The sequence below is a fragment of the Peromyscus maniculatus genome, chromosome 17, assembly GCF_049852395.1.
Source record: "Peromyscus maniculatus bairdii isolate BWxNUB_F1_BW_parent chromosome 17, HU_Pman_BW_mat_3.1, whole genome shotgun sequence".
In the NCBI taxonomy this organism is placed as follows: domain Eukaryota; kingdom Metazoa; phylum Chordata; class Mammalia; order Rodentia; family Cricetidae; genus Peromyscus; species Peromyscus maniculatus.
The window spans coordinates 7,284,856-7,299,580 of NC_134868.1; positions in this window are offsets into that span (position 1 = coordinate 7,284,856).

The following is a 14,725-nucleotide window of genomic DNA, read 5'->3' on the forward strand; positions in this document are numbered from 1 at the left end:
AAAAGGAGGCTGGTCAAGCACACAGTGGTAAGACCAGGGCTTGAACCCAGGTCTCCTGACCCCTTAGGTTGATACACATATTTTTGCATGTTTGCTTGTACAAAAGCAAGCCTGTGTTCTTAATAATGTTTAGAAAACTGTTGAGATGTGAAGGTTGCTTTCTAGAATATTGCATTCCTATATTGTTCCATCCATATATTATGTCCCCTCATCCCATAGTCTCGGAATAGCATTCAATGGGAAGAGACTTGGTCTGGAAACTTCCCAGCCTTTTCTGCCCCGAACATCAAGAATGCAAGAGGGTATTTTTTGAAAGTAAGATTTCAGGGTTCCGAAAGAGAAAGCGCTGCTCACTGCTGGCCTTTCTAATGTCTGCAGTGGTTTGTCTGCCATGCTCCTAGGAGTCTGCGCTGCACTGTCGCAACACCCTTGTGAACGCGCATGCGGAACCGTCTGGGTAACTTGAGGGGCACTGTGACATGAGAGCCGAGCTCTAATTGGATGGTTTAGAGGCACAGTGTCGTTGCCAGTCAAGGACCTCTTTGTCCCAGAAAATTGCAGCGTTTTGTGAGGGGAAGTCGAGGGGAAAGAAATGTAGAAGGATGAAAATCTTATTTGTTCAGATGAAGAAATGCTCGAGGCAGCAAATAACAAAGGTGTGGTTCGCACCAGCCCTGGTTGTCTTTAGAGGCACTTAGAGGAGGAAAGTGGGATGCAGTTTGCTTTACTGAGTGTGGATAATAAAAATCTCCTCTTTTGTTTTGGTTTTCTTGCTTCTCAAGCCCACTCTCCCACCCGACAAACTATGCTTTTATTTTTTGCTGGCCACATCAAGGGAAAAAATTTAAAGTGGTATCGCATTAGTACGGGCTCTTGAAATGGAAGTAGAGGTCACTGTTAATCAGACCTTCTTCACCTCTATGGGGTTGCACAGATGCCCTGCCTCCTCACAGCAGCACCTCCCAGGAGAGCTGACCATTGGACTGAGCCAAACCACAGAAAGCTGAAACAGAATGTCACCTCCGTGGAATGCCTGATCAGAACAGAATGGGGTGGAGGGGCGCTAATTCCTTTCTAAAAAGACAATTCAAGGTAATCCGGCCTGACTCATACTGTAATGTCTAACCCCTTCTGCTTTAGAGATACAAATCCAGCTACAATCTTTAGAGCACGTTTAAAGTCTGCTTAGGGGTGGGGAATGAAGGTCAGCGGTAGAGTGCTTATGAGCTTCTCAAGGCCCAGGGTTCAAGTCCTAAGCACTATAAAACAGACTGACTCAACAAGATGAAATCTGTTTCTCCCCAGATTGGACTGTAATCCTTCTTAGCACCACTGAAATGCAATTTCCCTTGTTCTTGAAATGATTTTTAAAAATTCCAGTTAGCAACCTAATTGGAGAGATGCTCAGTGGTTAAGACATGGACAGGACTCTTACAGAGGACCCGAGTTTGGGTCTCAGCACGATGTCAGAAGATGCACAACCTCTAGCTAGCACCAGCAGAATCAGATGCCCAATTCTGGCTTATCTTGGTACCTGCTTCATGAGTACCCGTCTTCACAGGCACACATGCACAAAACTTAGGCATACACACATATATACATATATATCCCTCAGAATTAGTTCACAGTAGTCCAATTTTTGGCTAATTCCCTCCATTAGAGACTCTGTTTTAATGTGACTGATGTGCCCCTTGCGCACACGTGGTCTTCAGGAAGTTTTTAGTCATCACTTGTTGCTGTTTCCTACACTTGTACTTTCAGTACCGCGGGTGGAGGGGGGGGGGGTAAGTTCCAAAGAAGATAGGATTTGCTTGGCTGGATAACCCTCCTCCAAGCCAGGTCCTGAGCTCTGGGGCCTTCGACTCTCACTGTATATCACCGGGGATCTGGAGATGGGATCACGTTACAGATACTAAGATGGGTAGGATCGCACTGGAAACTTCGAGTGGACCTTAAACACAATCAGAATGTTCTTTTAGAGCAATGGTTCTCAACCTGTGGGTTATGAATCCTTTATGTTACAATGATCCTTTCACAATGGTCGCCAAAGACCATCAGAAAACATAGATATTTACATTATGATTCATAACAGAAGCAAAATTACAGCTATGAAGTAGCAGTGAAAATAATCTTGTGGTTGGAAGTCACCACAACATGAAGAACTGTGTTAAAGGGTCACGGATAGGAATTCCAGCCATGCCCCCATGGTCGAGCCTGCCCTGGTGGGACACTTAGTCATTCCTGCCTAGTCATTTCCGGGTCATATGTTCTACATAACCCATGCGCTGCGTGGTCACGTGATCACGAGGCCTGACCGCGTGATCTATGCGCATGCTTGGAGTAGCCACATGGGCCTGTGTGCACATGTGCAGGTCGGCCCTTAAAAAGGCAGGCCCCATGTCCCCCTGCCCCCTTCTCCCACACGTGTCCTTCCCCAGGCCTGATCACATCTATCCCTTTCTCCTCGTCTTAATAAAACTCTTGTTAGTAGATTCTATCGTGTTTCTTGACTTTTCCTCGCAGGGTAAGAGCGCCGCTAAAAACCATCAGTCACAGCATTTGGAAGGTTGGGAACTACTGTTCTAGAGGTCACTTTCCTCCTTGATAAGCCCACCCACATGTCTTGTGTGTATGCTTCTTTGTCCTGAGTCTCTCTTCCTCTTCTTCTAATACCTGTATTTAAATCTATGCGAAAATACTTTCTTAATTAACTCTAACCTTTCTTTAAAAATAAAGAGGAATGGGAAGATGAATGGGGGGTGGGGTGGGTAAAGGCCCTTGCTGCCAAGCCTGACTTTGATCATAGGAGCCCATGTGGTGAAAGGAGAGAACCAGCATCTTCAAGTTGTCCTCTGACTCGTGTGTGTGTGTGTGTGTGTGTGTGTGTGTGTGTGTGTGTGTGTGTGTGTGTGGAGAGAGAGAGAGAGAGAGAGAGAGAGAGAGAGAGAGAGAGAGAGAGAGAGAGAGATTTAAAAAATAGATGTTCTTCTGGAAGAAAAACAGAGGGAGATTTAGTTGAGGGTTAACTAAGGGTAAATGCTCCAGCAAAATCTTGGATGAGGGAGGAAAGGACCATGCAATAATGAATGCAATGAATGCTTCTCTCAAAAGCCAGGAAAGAAAACAATGAATTCTTCCCTAGGGACTTTGGGATGAGTGCCAATGCCCACTGCTGTAACAAGGTTTTTCATTGGCTGCCAGCTCACACATAATGACACAGAGACTTAATAATTATGAAAGCTTGGCCTATAGCTTAGGCTTGTTCCTAACTAGCTTTATAATTTAAATTAACCCCTTTTATATTAATCTACATTCTATCACACAAGTTACCTCTCTTTCGTCTTCTACCTTCTGTTTCCTCTCTGTGTCGCCTGGCATCTCCTGCATGCCTAGATTCCTTCTCCTCTTCCTTTCTCTCCCCAGAAATTCCACCTATCTTTTCCTGACCAATTATAGCAATACACCTTCACACAGTCTACAAATATCCCACAACACACTGGCACTGTGATTTGGACTGGTGAAGGTCATTTCAGATTTCTGAGCTCCAAAATTACATGAGTGTAAATGCATGCTGACTTACACCTCTGAAATTGTGGTAATTTGCCCTAACACCCATAAGAAGGCAATCCATAGGATACCCAAATTACCAGGAAAGTCAGCCAAGGAAAATCAAAGAAGGACACAGAAATACTGCAAAAGGCGGCATTATATATTCTTAAAGAATGGCTATAGAGAGTTGATGCTGATTAATTCTTTAAAATCTTACTGAAACACAGGCTAGAGAGTTGGCTCAGTGGTTAAGGGCACTTGTTGTTCTTGTAGAGGACCCAGGTTTGATTCCCAGAATGCTCATGGTGGTTCACAACTGTCTGTAACTCTGGTCTTAGGGATCCACAGTCCCGGGGAATCCGATGCCCTCTTCTGACTTCCTTGGACACCAGACACACATCTGTTGGACCTACATACACACAAGCAAAACATTCATATATATAAAATAATAAAATTAATCTAAATAATTAATGTCTCACTGAAATGAACCATAAGGTTTTTCAAAATATATGAATAATTGTGTTGAACATGGAGTAGAAGAACCTATCAAGTACACTTTAGCTAATTTCCCCACCCTTGGACCAAGGCTGGCAAGGACAGACAGAGATAATTCTTTTTTTTTTTTTTTTTTTTTTTGGTTTTTCGAGACAGGGTTTCTCTGTGTAGCTTTGCGCCTTTCCTGGAGCTCACTTGGTAGCCCAGGCTGGCCTCGAACTCACAGAGATCCACCTGGCTCTGCCTCCCGAGTGCTGGGATTAAAGGCGTGCACCACCAACGCCCGGCATCAGAGATAATTCTTCAACGTAAGGCTTTGTGTTTCTTGAGAACCATGACCCCCAAAGCACTGGCCCTCAGAGAAGTTCCTAAACTTCTCCATTCCGTTCTTCTAAGAGACTTTTAGATAGTTTCCACATGCCTGAATTCCTACAGCACTGAGTTTAGTGAAAGGGCTTGTCTTCATTTGCACACACACACACACACACACACACACAGTCATCCAATGTTAATAATCCTTCTTGTCTTCCAAACCACAGGTTCACTCCTTTCCCTCATGGTCTGGTCTTTCCTCCTCTTACAAGGGAAGGCATCTCGACTGACCCCCTAAGTTGATTCGTCTGCTTCTGCTCTGAGTCCCATTTTGCCTTGTCTTCTGAATCTCATCAAGGGCTTGCTTCCTTACACTGTCACTGGGTTCTTCTTATTAAGATTAAAAAGTCCAACATGCTTTTTCAAAAAAGATCCCTTCAATCTAAGGTCTGCCTTCAGCTACTCCACGGTTCATTTCACAGCAAATTTCTATGAAGAACAAAGCTATATTGTTTCCATTCACTCACCCCCAGTCACTTCTCGAATGTAATGTGGATCAAATTCACCACTAAAATTGCCCTTGCCGAGGTCACCAAGGAGCTTCTCATTACTAAATTAATCACCAATTCTCAACCCTAAATTCCTTGAGTTTTTCAAAAGGATTTGACCTGTGAGCTACGAAATGCAGCTCTAAGAAGTTGGGGGAGGAGGGGGGAAGGTGAGCAAACAGATTTTTCCTCCTTCAAGGATGCGTTGTCTGTCTCTGTCCCTGGATATTCAGTCTCTCCTGTATATCCCTCATTGACCATCTCTAATGCATTTATGTCACTGTGTCATTGTCTGTGACAAATTTCCATTGACTTGTGAGTCTTATATCATTATTCTCAGCTAAGTCATTCCTAGCCTCCTGAGTCACACACTCCTTAACAGACCTCCAAATACCCTCAATGTCAAAAATAGCGAAGTCACCCATTCATCTTTCTCTATCCCTTACGTTGGTGAATATTGCCAAGTTAATTGAGGTATCATAATTTTCTTTACCTCTTAGGGACACATCAAAATGTCCCTATGACCTGTCAAATTTACTTCCTAAACATGTTTCACATTGGAGCTCATCAAGGCAACTAGAATTTCTTAACTGGTGTCGCAGGCTGTTTGTGTACCCTGAACATCCATACATTGTGAAGCCCTAACCACCAATATGATGATATTTTAAGATGGAGACTTTGGAAAGTAATTGGAATTAAATGAAGCCACGAGGGTGGGGCCCTTGAGATGGGATTAGTGCCCTTATAAGAAAAGCCCCAGTGGTTTCATTCATCCCATTATATGAAGTCAAAACAAGGAAGTCAAAGCAAATCAGCAAACCTAGAAAGGATTCCTCTCACACGGTCCATCTGACAGTCCCTTTATCTCCCAGCCTCAAATATGGGAAATACATATTTGAGCTCTCGGAGTACAGCATTTTCTTAACTCAGCCAACAGAACAGAACACCTGGGTCATCACAGTTATTCCTAACAGAATATCCCTATTTCTTTCACAAAATCCTGGGTGACTTTAAATACAAATGGGAGCATGGCAGGCACTCTATGAAGCTTTTGATTGGTATTTGACTCTAGGATAAAGCCCTCACTGCTGAATATGATTTATGAAGACATGAATACTTAGCCTATGGTTCTCACTGCCTTCTTCCTCCCACATGTCATTTTCCCCTTCTTGAGAGTCTTCCTCTGCTGGTATGCCTACGGCTGCTTCTCGGCAGCCCACTTGTGACTAAATACTCCCATTCTCACCAGGATGGCAACATGGGAAGCTGTTAAAAACATGAACCCTGGAGTTCAGACTTCTTTCACCTGAGTCAGCTTGGTTACTATTATAGTTTGTGTCCTCAGTTTCCCATAAACATGATGTCCTGAAGGCTTGGTCATCAGCCTGTGATGCTTTGGGGAGGTGGAGGAATTTTAAGGATGTAGAACCCAGTGAGAGAAAATTGGGTCATCAGGGTGTGTCCTTGAAGTGAATATGGAGATCTTGGCCCCTTCCTCTCTCTCTTGTATGTCCCAGCAGCCACCAGGTAAGTCACCTTGCTCTGGCACATGTTCTCACTGTAATGCTTCATCTTGTATGGGGCTCCAAAAAGAAGACCTAGTGACCACAGATTGAACTTTATGAACCCAGGTGCCAAAGTGAACAAAATCGCCAAGGATTGTTATAAATATTAAGTTAGCTTCCATCTGTAATGTGCTTAGAACTCTGACCACATGGCAAGAGGTATATTCATGTCTAATAAAGAAATAAAATCTACTCCCAGATTCTATCTAGACACCATCTTCTCTGAAGTTTCTCTCAACCCTGCACAGTCTTCCTCAAGTGTCCATCCTCCATGCTCTCAGAAGACCCAGGCCTTCTTTAACATGCAGTTGATCTTGAACTGATGTTGGCTCCACACTTCCCAAAACCTGCTCTTCTAGTAGCACTGAAAAATAAGGAATGTATCTATCGTGTTGACACATCCATGTCCGCTGTCTAGCAAAGCACACAGCCTATATCAACCATCCAATATATTTTCTGGATGAATCAATATGTCATCAGATTAGTAATAACTGATAGGCAGGCATATATCATGTGTAAACAATCCTTAAAAGACTATTTTAATAATTACTAAGGATAATTGTGCCCAAACACATCAAGGGTCACAAAAACTCCTAATACAGTGAACCCCTAAGGCACTGTTAGTCTAATATATTTTCTTTTGCCAGTGACAGAAAATGTAATAACCCAACCTAACTGGACTAAATAAAGGAAAAGTAACTGAAAGACTCACAGATGGCTGATTTTAAGGCTTACCCAAGGTCATCGGGACCCAAATGGATGTTCTGTCCCCAACAGCAAAAGACTTATAACCTCCCTGCTAAACAAGCTAAAAAATACATGTGACTCAGTCTGTGGACTCAGTAAACAACTGTTTGTCTGACAGATGGACAGACAGGCAGATAGATGATAGATAAATAGATACATAGATGATAGATGGCGTGGTAGATTATAGAAAATACATGATAGCTAGGTGGATAATAGAGAGGATAGACAAACAGGTGATAGAAAGATGGTACAAGGTAGAAATCTCCACCTGCATCACACCATCTTGCACCAGTTGCTTAAGATCAGATGTTCTATTGGGATGTCAAAAAAACAGGGTGGAAAATTGGGGTATCACTGTCAGAGGTGGATGTGTGAAAGCTGGTTGTGTCAGTTATCAAAGTATTATACTTCAATTCCCAGATCCATTGTCCTTTCTCTGCCTGTATTGCTCAGTCAATCCCCAGAAACATGTCTCACCACCTGTCTGGTCCAGCACTGGGCTTTGCCTTTAAAAGGCACTGGAGCCATATTCCAGGACAATGAACTTTTCTTCCTAGTTTGAGTGTGCTTCTTTATGTATGTCTCTGTGTGTGTGTGTGTGTGTGTGTGTGTGTGTGTGTGTCCAAGTGTGAGTGCATATGTATATTTGTGTGTATGTGCACACATACATGTGTGTTAGTGTGTGTGCATGTATGCACTGCTGTATAACTTCTTGCTTGCAGGGCATTCACGGACACTCATCCATAGTAAGCCCTATTCCTCAATACAGGTCTGTGGTTTCCTGCACATCAACCTTGACTGACAGCTGGAGTCCAGCTGGGGATCAGTGCAACTAATGAATTCCCAACTATCCACAGAAAGACATCCACCCTTTTAATGATATCTGAAACCCAGTCTTAGGGAGGAGTCTGCCGATGTTTGTTCTTTCTTGCTGAGCCTGGGTATATCATCACTTCTCTTTCATTTGTTCTTAGTATTTACCCTTCTTAGTTGCTAAGTAGTCAATAATCCTTCATATTAAATGGTGTTCTATTCTAATTACTGGCATGGAGTCTGTGCCCTAATTAGATTCTATCTCTACACTGGTGTTAAAAAACCTGCTTAAAAGGCATAAAGATGATGTTTGCTATGATATCTACCGCACTGGAAGAGCAGAAACAACTTGACCATCAAGTAAGTCATAGGCCACTTACTTACATGAACAGTATACAAAATAGTTTTCCAAAATGTATAGCAACATGGAAATGTATATGACATGACAAATTTTAATGTAGATTATAAAATGATTGTGCAGTATAACTCTTCTGTATTTTCTGGAATGCTGGAGTTATAAAACCTAGGATGATTTGCTTATTTTCCTATTTAAAAATATTTTAAAGTGGAACTCCTTTATTTTAATTATGGAAAAATAAATTACAGAATGGCCAACACTAATAAAAATTGGCCAGTGGAATGGGCTTTTAACTAGGTACTGGAAGTAACAGGAAACTCTAGCATATGGTTTCCAAAACAACTCTGGATTTATTTTCTCTTCTACATTTAAGGAGAACCAAGGTAGCTATCAAATCTAGTAGAGCGGCCCATCGTGTGAAGGACTCACACTCCTGCCTTGGGTTCTCTGTGGCTTCTTCTTCTAAGAATGGGCTTATGTGCTGAGTTCCAGATGAGGAACAGGGTGGAGGTGGCAGAGACTTCTTCCCAAGCTATTGCAAATAAATTGTGCACTTTATTTAAAAAAACAAAAAACAAAAAACAAAAACCTCATCCTCTGGGTCAGTTTTGTTGATAAACCATTTCTGTCACTAAATTGGAGTAGAAAGACGTGTTTTAGTGAAGTTTTATAGCCTCTTGAAACTACCACTACAATTTGGCCGTTAAAATAGACTCCACGTTTTAGAGACCATTTAGATTGGCAGATAAAGCCGGTGGCAGATACGCTCTATCTTCTTCAGCACACGATGAGCCTTTTCTGGTGTCAGTGCCCAGCCAGCACGACACATGCTTTACCGTTAACAAACCTTTATCAGCCCATCAATGCCTTCCAAGTGCAGAGTTTACAGAGGGTTTACTCTTAGTGTCATGATACATTTTGTGGGTTTTTACAGACCGTCACTGCTGGGTCTCTGCAATGGGGCTGTGCTGCTTCAGAAGAGCCTCTGTGCTATGACTATCTACCTTTCTTTCCTCTAATCCTTGCCAATCACTGACCTTTCTCGTAACTCTGTACTTTTCCTTTCCCTGAAGGTCATGAATTCACAACTAGACAGTATCTGTACTGGGTTCTTTTTTTCTCCTAGTAATAGTCAGTAATCCTCTATGTCTTCCCATAGCCTGATATCATTCCTTTTAGCATTGAACAGTAATTCCTGTTATTGCACCACAGTTGTTCATTCGGCTACTAGAGATTATCTTGGCCGCTTCCATGTCTTGGCAATTATAAAAAATGATAATATAGTATCTGTGTCTAGACTTTATGTGGGAGTTACATTTAAACTAGTAAATACTAAGAAACACAATTTTGAATTCCAGTATAAAAGCACATTTCATTTTATGATATACTGCCACATTGTCTTCAGAATTGGCTTCATCACATTTCTTTGATGTCAGCTCTGAATGAGCATTCCTACTGCTCCACATTCTCATCAACATTTGGTGTTGTCAGTGTGCTGAGTGGTGACCTTTCAAATCACATAGTGCTATTACATTGCTCTTTTAATTTGCACTTTCCTAATTAATGATTTACAATGTGGGTCATCTTTTCATATGTTTAATTTCCATCTATTTATCTTTTTTGGTTGATGTTCAGTTTCTTTAAAATTAAAAATTAGATCATTTGTGTTCCTATTGTTCATTCTTAAGAGTTCTTCGTGTACATATGTGTATGCACACACATCTGTATGGATATATATGTTTATTTGTATATGTGTTCAAATGAGCATTAATTATTTAATTTAATTTGACACAACTTAGAGTCATATGAAAAAGGAGTCTCAGTCAAGGGCTTGTCTAGGTCAAATCGGCCTGTGGCAGTATCTGTCAGGGGCTGATTTGGATGTTAATTGATATCAGAGGGTCCAGGCCACTCTGCACAGCACCATTTCCTGGACCAGAAAGCTAGCTAAGCATAAACCTGTGCATGAGCTAGCAATCAATGTTCCCTCGTGGTTTCTGCTTCAAAATTTTGCTTGAGTTTCTGTCTTGACCTCCTTAAATTATGGACTGTAACCTGTAAGTTGAAATAAATCCTTTCCTCTGCTTAGTTATTTTGATCAGAGGAAAGAACCTAACCTCTATGTAGCCCAGGTTAGCCTTGAAATTGCATGTAGCTAAGGATGACCTTGAAATTCAGATCCTCTTGTTCCTACCTCCCAAGTGAAAGTCAACTGCCATGCCCGGTCTGTGGGTGATGGGTGTCAAACTCAAGGGTTCTTGCATGCTAGGCAAGCTCTTTGCCAACTGTGCTATGGCCCAGCCCCAGTTCTTTGTACATTTTAGATAACAGTCCTTTAGTGCATGTCTTTAACAAACTTGTCCCAGTGTGTCACTTGATTTTTCATTCTCTTCAGAGGGTCTTTCACAGAGCATAAAAAAATTAATTTTAGTAAAGCCCATAATTTTTTTCTTTTATGGATTTTGCCTTCAGAATTGCAACTTAATTTACATTTTGGAATATAAACATACCTTAATTTTTTTTTAAAATAGGAAAATAAAATGTTTGTTCTTTGAGCAAAATTGGACTAAATTAGAATTCAGTGATGGATACTTGGGGAAAAAAAATTCCCAAATACCTCAACATACTTCTAATTTACACCCAGATCAAGAAACAAAACTAAATAGAAAGTGAAAAGCATTTTGAACTAAATGAAAATAGAACTCATTAAAATTTTGGGGACACAGCCCAAGAATTGTTTAGAGGGACATTTATAGCATGGAATGACTATATTAAAAAAGAAAAACATCAAAACTAATATGCAATTCCACCCTAGAAAACCAGGAAAACAAAGAAAATTAAATGTGGCCAGTACAGGAAAACACATAATAAAAATTAGAAAGGGAGTTAAGCAAATGAAGATAAAAAGAAAAAAAATTAACAAAAGTAGGTGCTGGTTCTTTCAAATGTCAATAAATCTGATAAACCAGGCTACCTGTATTAGAGAGGACATAAATAAGTAATATCACAAGGAAATGGGCCCCTTCAATATTTGAATTAGAGACAAGCATGTGGATGGAAAAGCTAGTTGAACCAGCAGTGAAACTTTCAGAATACTAGGTAAAGTTTCTCCTGTTTATTAATAGCAGACTAATAGTTGGATCAACAATAACCAAGTAGAAATTAGATTGAACATGTGACATTATTTACAAATTATCAAAATGTACTAGTACATAGAATTAATTCTTAATAAATCAATGCATAAAACCAAATTTAAGACCTTATTATCTAATTCATTTTTTCCTGTGTGTGCTGGGGGCTGAACCCAGGCATTGTCTGCACTATAGGCTATTGATTTACACCCTTGGTCCAACACAAATTATCTAAGAGACTAGAGTTGAAAATTTGGAAAACTGTATGTTCTTCCCAATTCAATCCACAAATCAATGTAAAACCAACCAAAATTCTAGCTCATTCATTCATATTAGGAAATATATTGAAAGTATATATAATTTGACTTTAAACGCCAAACTAAAATTTGCCATAATAGATAGAGACATGTCATGAAACAGTAACAATGAAAATAGGTTTGATACTAGAATAGAAATGGAAACAGTCAATACAACAAGTAGAAAAAAGAAAAAGAAAACTTGTTATATCATACACACACACACACACACACACACACACACACACACACACACACACATCCTCTATAAGCAAATAAAGAAGAAAAGTTTATTACTTTGTGGTATTGGCTAAAACATATTCATTATATAGAAAACCTTCAAAATGATTCTTTCCCTTATACCATCTATAAGCAGAAATTACAGGTGGATGAGGACATGGTATGAAAGTACAATTCAAAGATGATGGTAGCACCCACTAAAGAATAGTTTTATGATTTAATGATATTAAAGGACTTTTAAAATAGGATCACAGCTGGGAGATGGGTCAGGAAATGACCTGAGTTCCACCTCCAGAACCCATGGGATGAAATGCTCTGAGCTCCTAATCTCCATAACTCCAGCTCCTGGGGATTCAACACCCATGCCTCTACATAGACACATTCAAATGCATAGTTAAAGACTAAATTAAACCTTAAGGGCCCAGAGAGATGGCTTAGCAGATAAGAGCGCTTGCTGCTCTTGCAGAAGACCTAGGTTTGATTCCCAGAAACACATAGCAGCTCACAAATACCCGTGGCTTCAGTGGCAGTGCATCTGATGCACACGCAGGCACATACATGGCACACACACACACACACACACACACACACACACACGCAGGCAAGGCACTCGTACCCACAGAATAAAACTAAATAAAATCTGTTTTTTAAAAGCTAGGTGTGGTGGTACATACTTATAACACCAGCCCTGGGGAAGTGAAGACAGGCTGATGATCCCTGGGGCCTGATGGCCAGTTTTGGGCCAATGGGTGATGAATTTCAATAAAACCTAGGTGGACAAGACCTGAAGAGTAACACTGAAGTCGATCCCTGGCCTTCACATGCAAATGCATACTTGTGCTCCCCTGCCCGCACAAACCTTCATGAGTGCACGTGTGCTCTCTCTCTCTCTCTCTCTCTCTCTCTCTCTCTCTCTCTCTCTCTCTCTCTCTCTCTCTCTCTCTCTCTCTCACACACACACACACACACACACACCACAGGACTTTAAAAAACCCGAAATGTATTAAAAAGACATATCAAAAGCATTCAGTTGGTAGTCTAAAGAGACTCAAGAAAGCAAATGGAATTAGTGAACAAAAGAGAACAAATAAAACTCAGCTTTGATGCCTTGATGAATTAAAGATGTTGATAAGCCACAAATGAAGTACAGTTGCTTTCACATGAGAATTACTTATCTTTAAATTTTGTTTTATGTGTACAGGTGTTTTGCCTACGTGGGTATCTGTGCACCACATGTGTACCTGGTTCCTACTGAGGCCAGGAGTCAGAGTCCCTGGAATTGAAGTTCCAGGGGCCTATGACCAGCCATGTGGGTGCTGGCATTTGGACACAGGTCCTCTGCAAAGACAGCCAGTGCTCTTCACTACTGGGATATCTCTTTGGCCCCTTAAGAATTTTTTAAGTGATCCTTTCAGTTTTATTTTAGTTAAACTCCATGCAAAAACAGCATTCCCCATTTTTCCTTTTACTCTAAAGTTGGCTCTTTAGGAGAGGTGATAGCTGAAAAATTCAGTATCTGTAGAATTGATTTTTATGCTGAATGGAAACAAATCTATAATATTTTCTCAATTAAGACTCATGTTTAAGTTCCCTGGAGTACACTTTCTCCTACTCCCCAGAATCTTGGTGTTTGTGTTAAAGTCTCCTAACATTCATTGTGATGGAAAGAAAGGGCCAGACAATAGCATTTTAATTTCATGGGAAAAACCTTGAAAGCTGGCATTTGTAATTTAATGTCAAGAGCATTTAGTGTTTGAAAGCCTAAGATTAAAGCCTGCTGCACGTTGACAGGTGTGAGTGTGTGAGAGTATGTGTGTGTCTGTCAATGCATATGTGCAAATGAGACTAATCACAAGGGCTTTTCCCCCTCACTTGGTTATGAAATAAAGTTCATAATTTATGATGTGTTCAACTGATCATTCAGGGTCATTAACAACCTTCCTTAGCGGCACACTGGGCAAGAGCTTTATGGCAGTGTGGTGGTATGTTTCCTATAACTCCTTCCCCCCTTTCTCCTACAGCTTGGCTTCGTGACTCTTTCTAGCTGACTTCAACCATGATTTGATCAAATGTCTCCAGTTTAGGTGATGAGAACTCATGTTTTACCACTGGGGGGAATGGTTCAGTTAGAAGGACAGTTTGCTGTGTAAGCGTGAGCGTGAGAATGTCAGCTCAAATCTCTAGCTCCTTTCTAAAGAGCTGGGCTTGGGTGTTCATGCTCATAACCCCAATGCTGCTGGAGACAAGCGCAGGGGTATCTGGGACTTGCTGGTGACAGTCTATCTCCCAGTGCATTAAGAATATTGTCTCAAGAAGAGTGGGAGAGTAGGATGTCTGACATTGTCCTCTGGCATTGGTTGTATTTTTCAGATGGGAATGTATCACTCCTCATATGCACATACATATCACACACACACACACACACACACACACACACCACACACACACACGCACGCACGCACACACGCACGCACGCACGCACACACTCACACATACGCTCATGTTTTAGCTCTATTCCTTAGTGCTTATTCAAGTCTAGTAGCATGAATGGTGTAAGTTCCCTTGAAATTTCTGAAGTTCAGATATATCTGTATGGACTAATTGTTTAATTTCTTTTAAATAATGAGTACCTTCTTCTAATTCAGAGTTAAAGTTAAAATTTGATAGATTC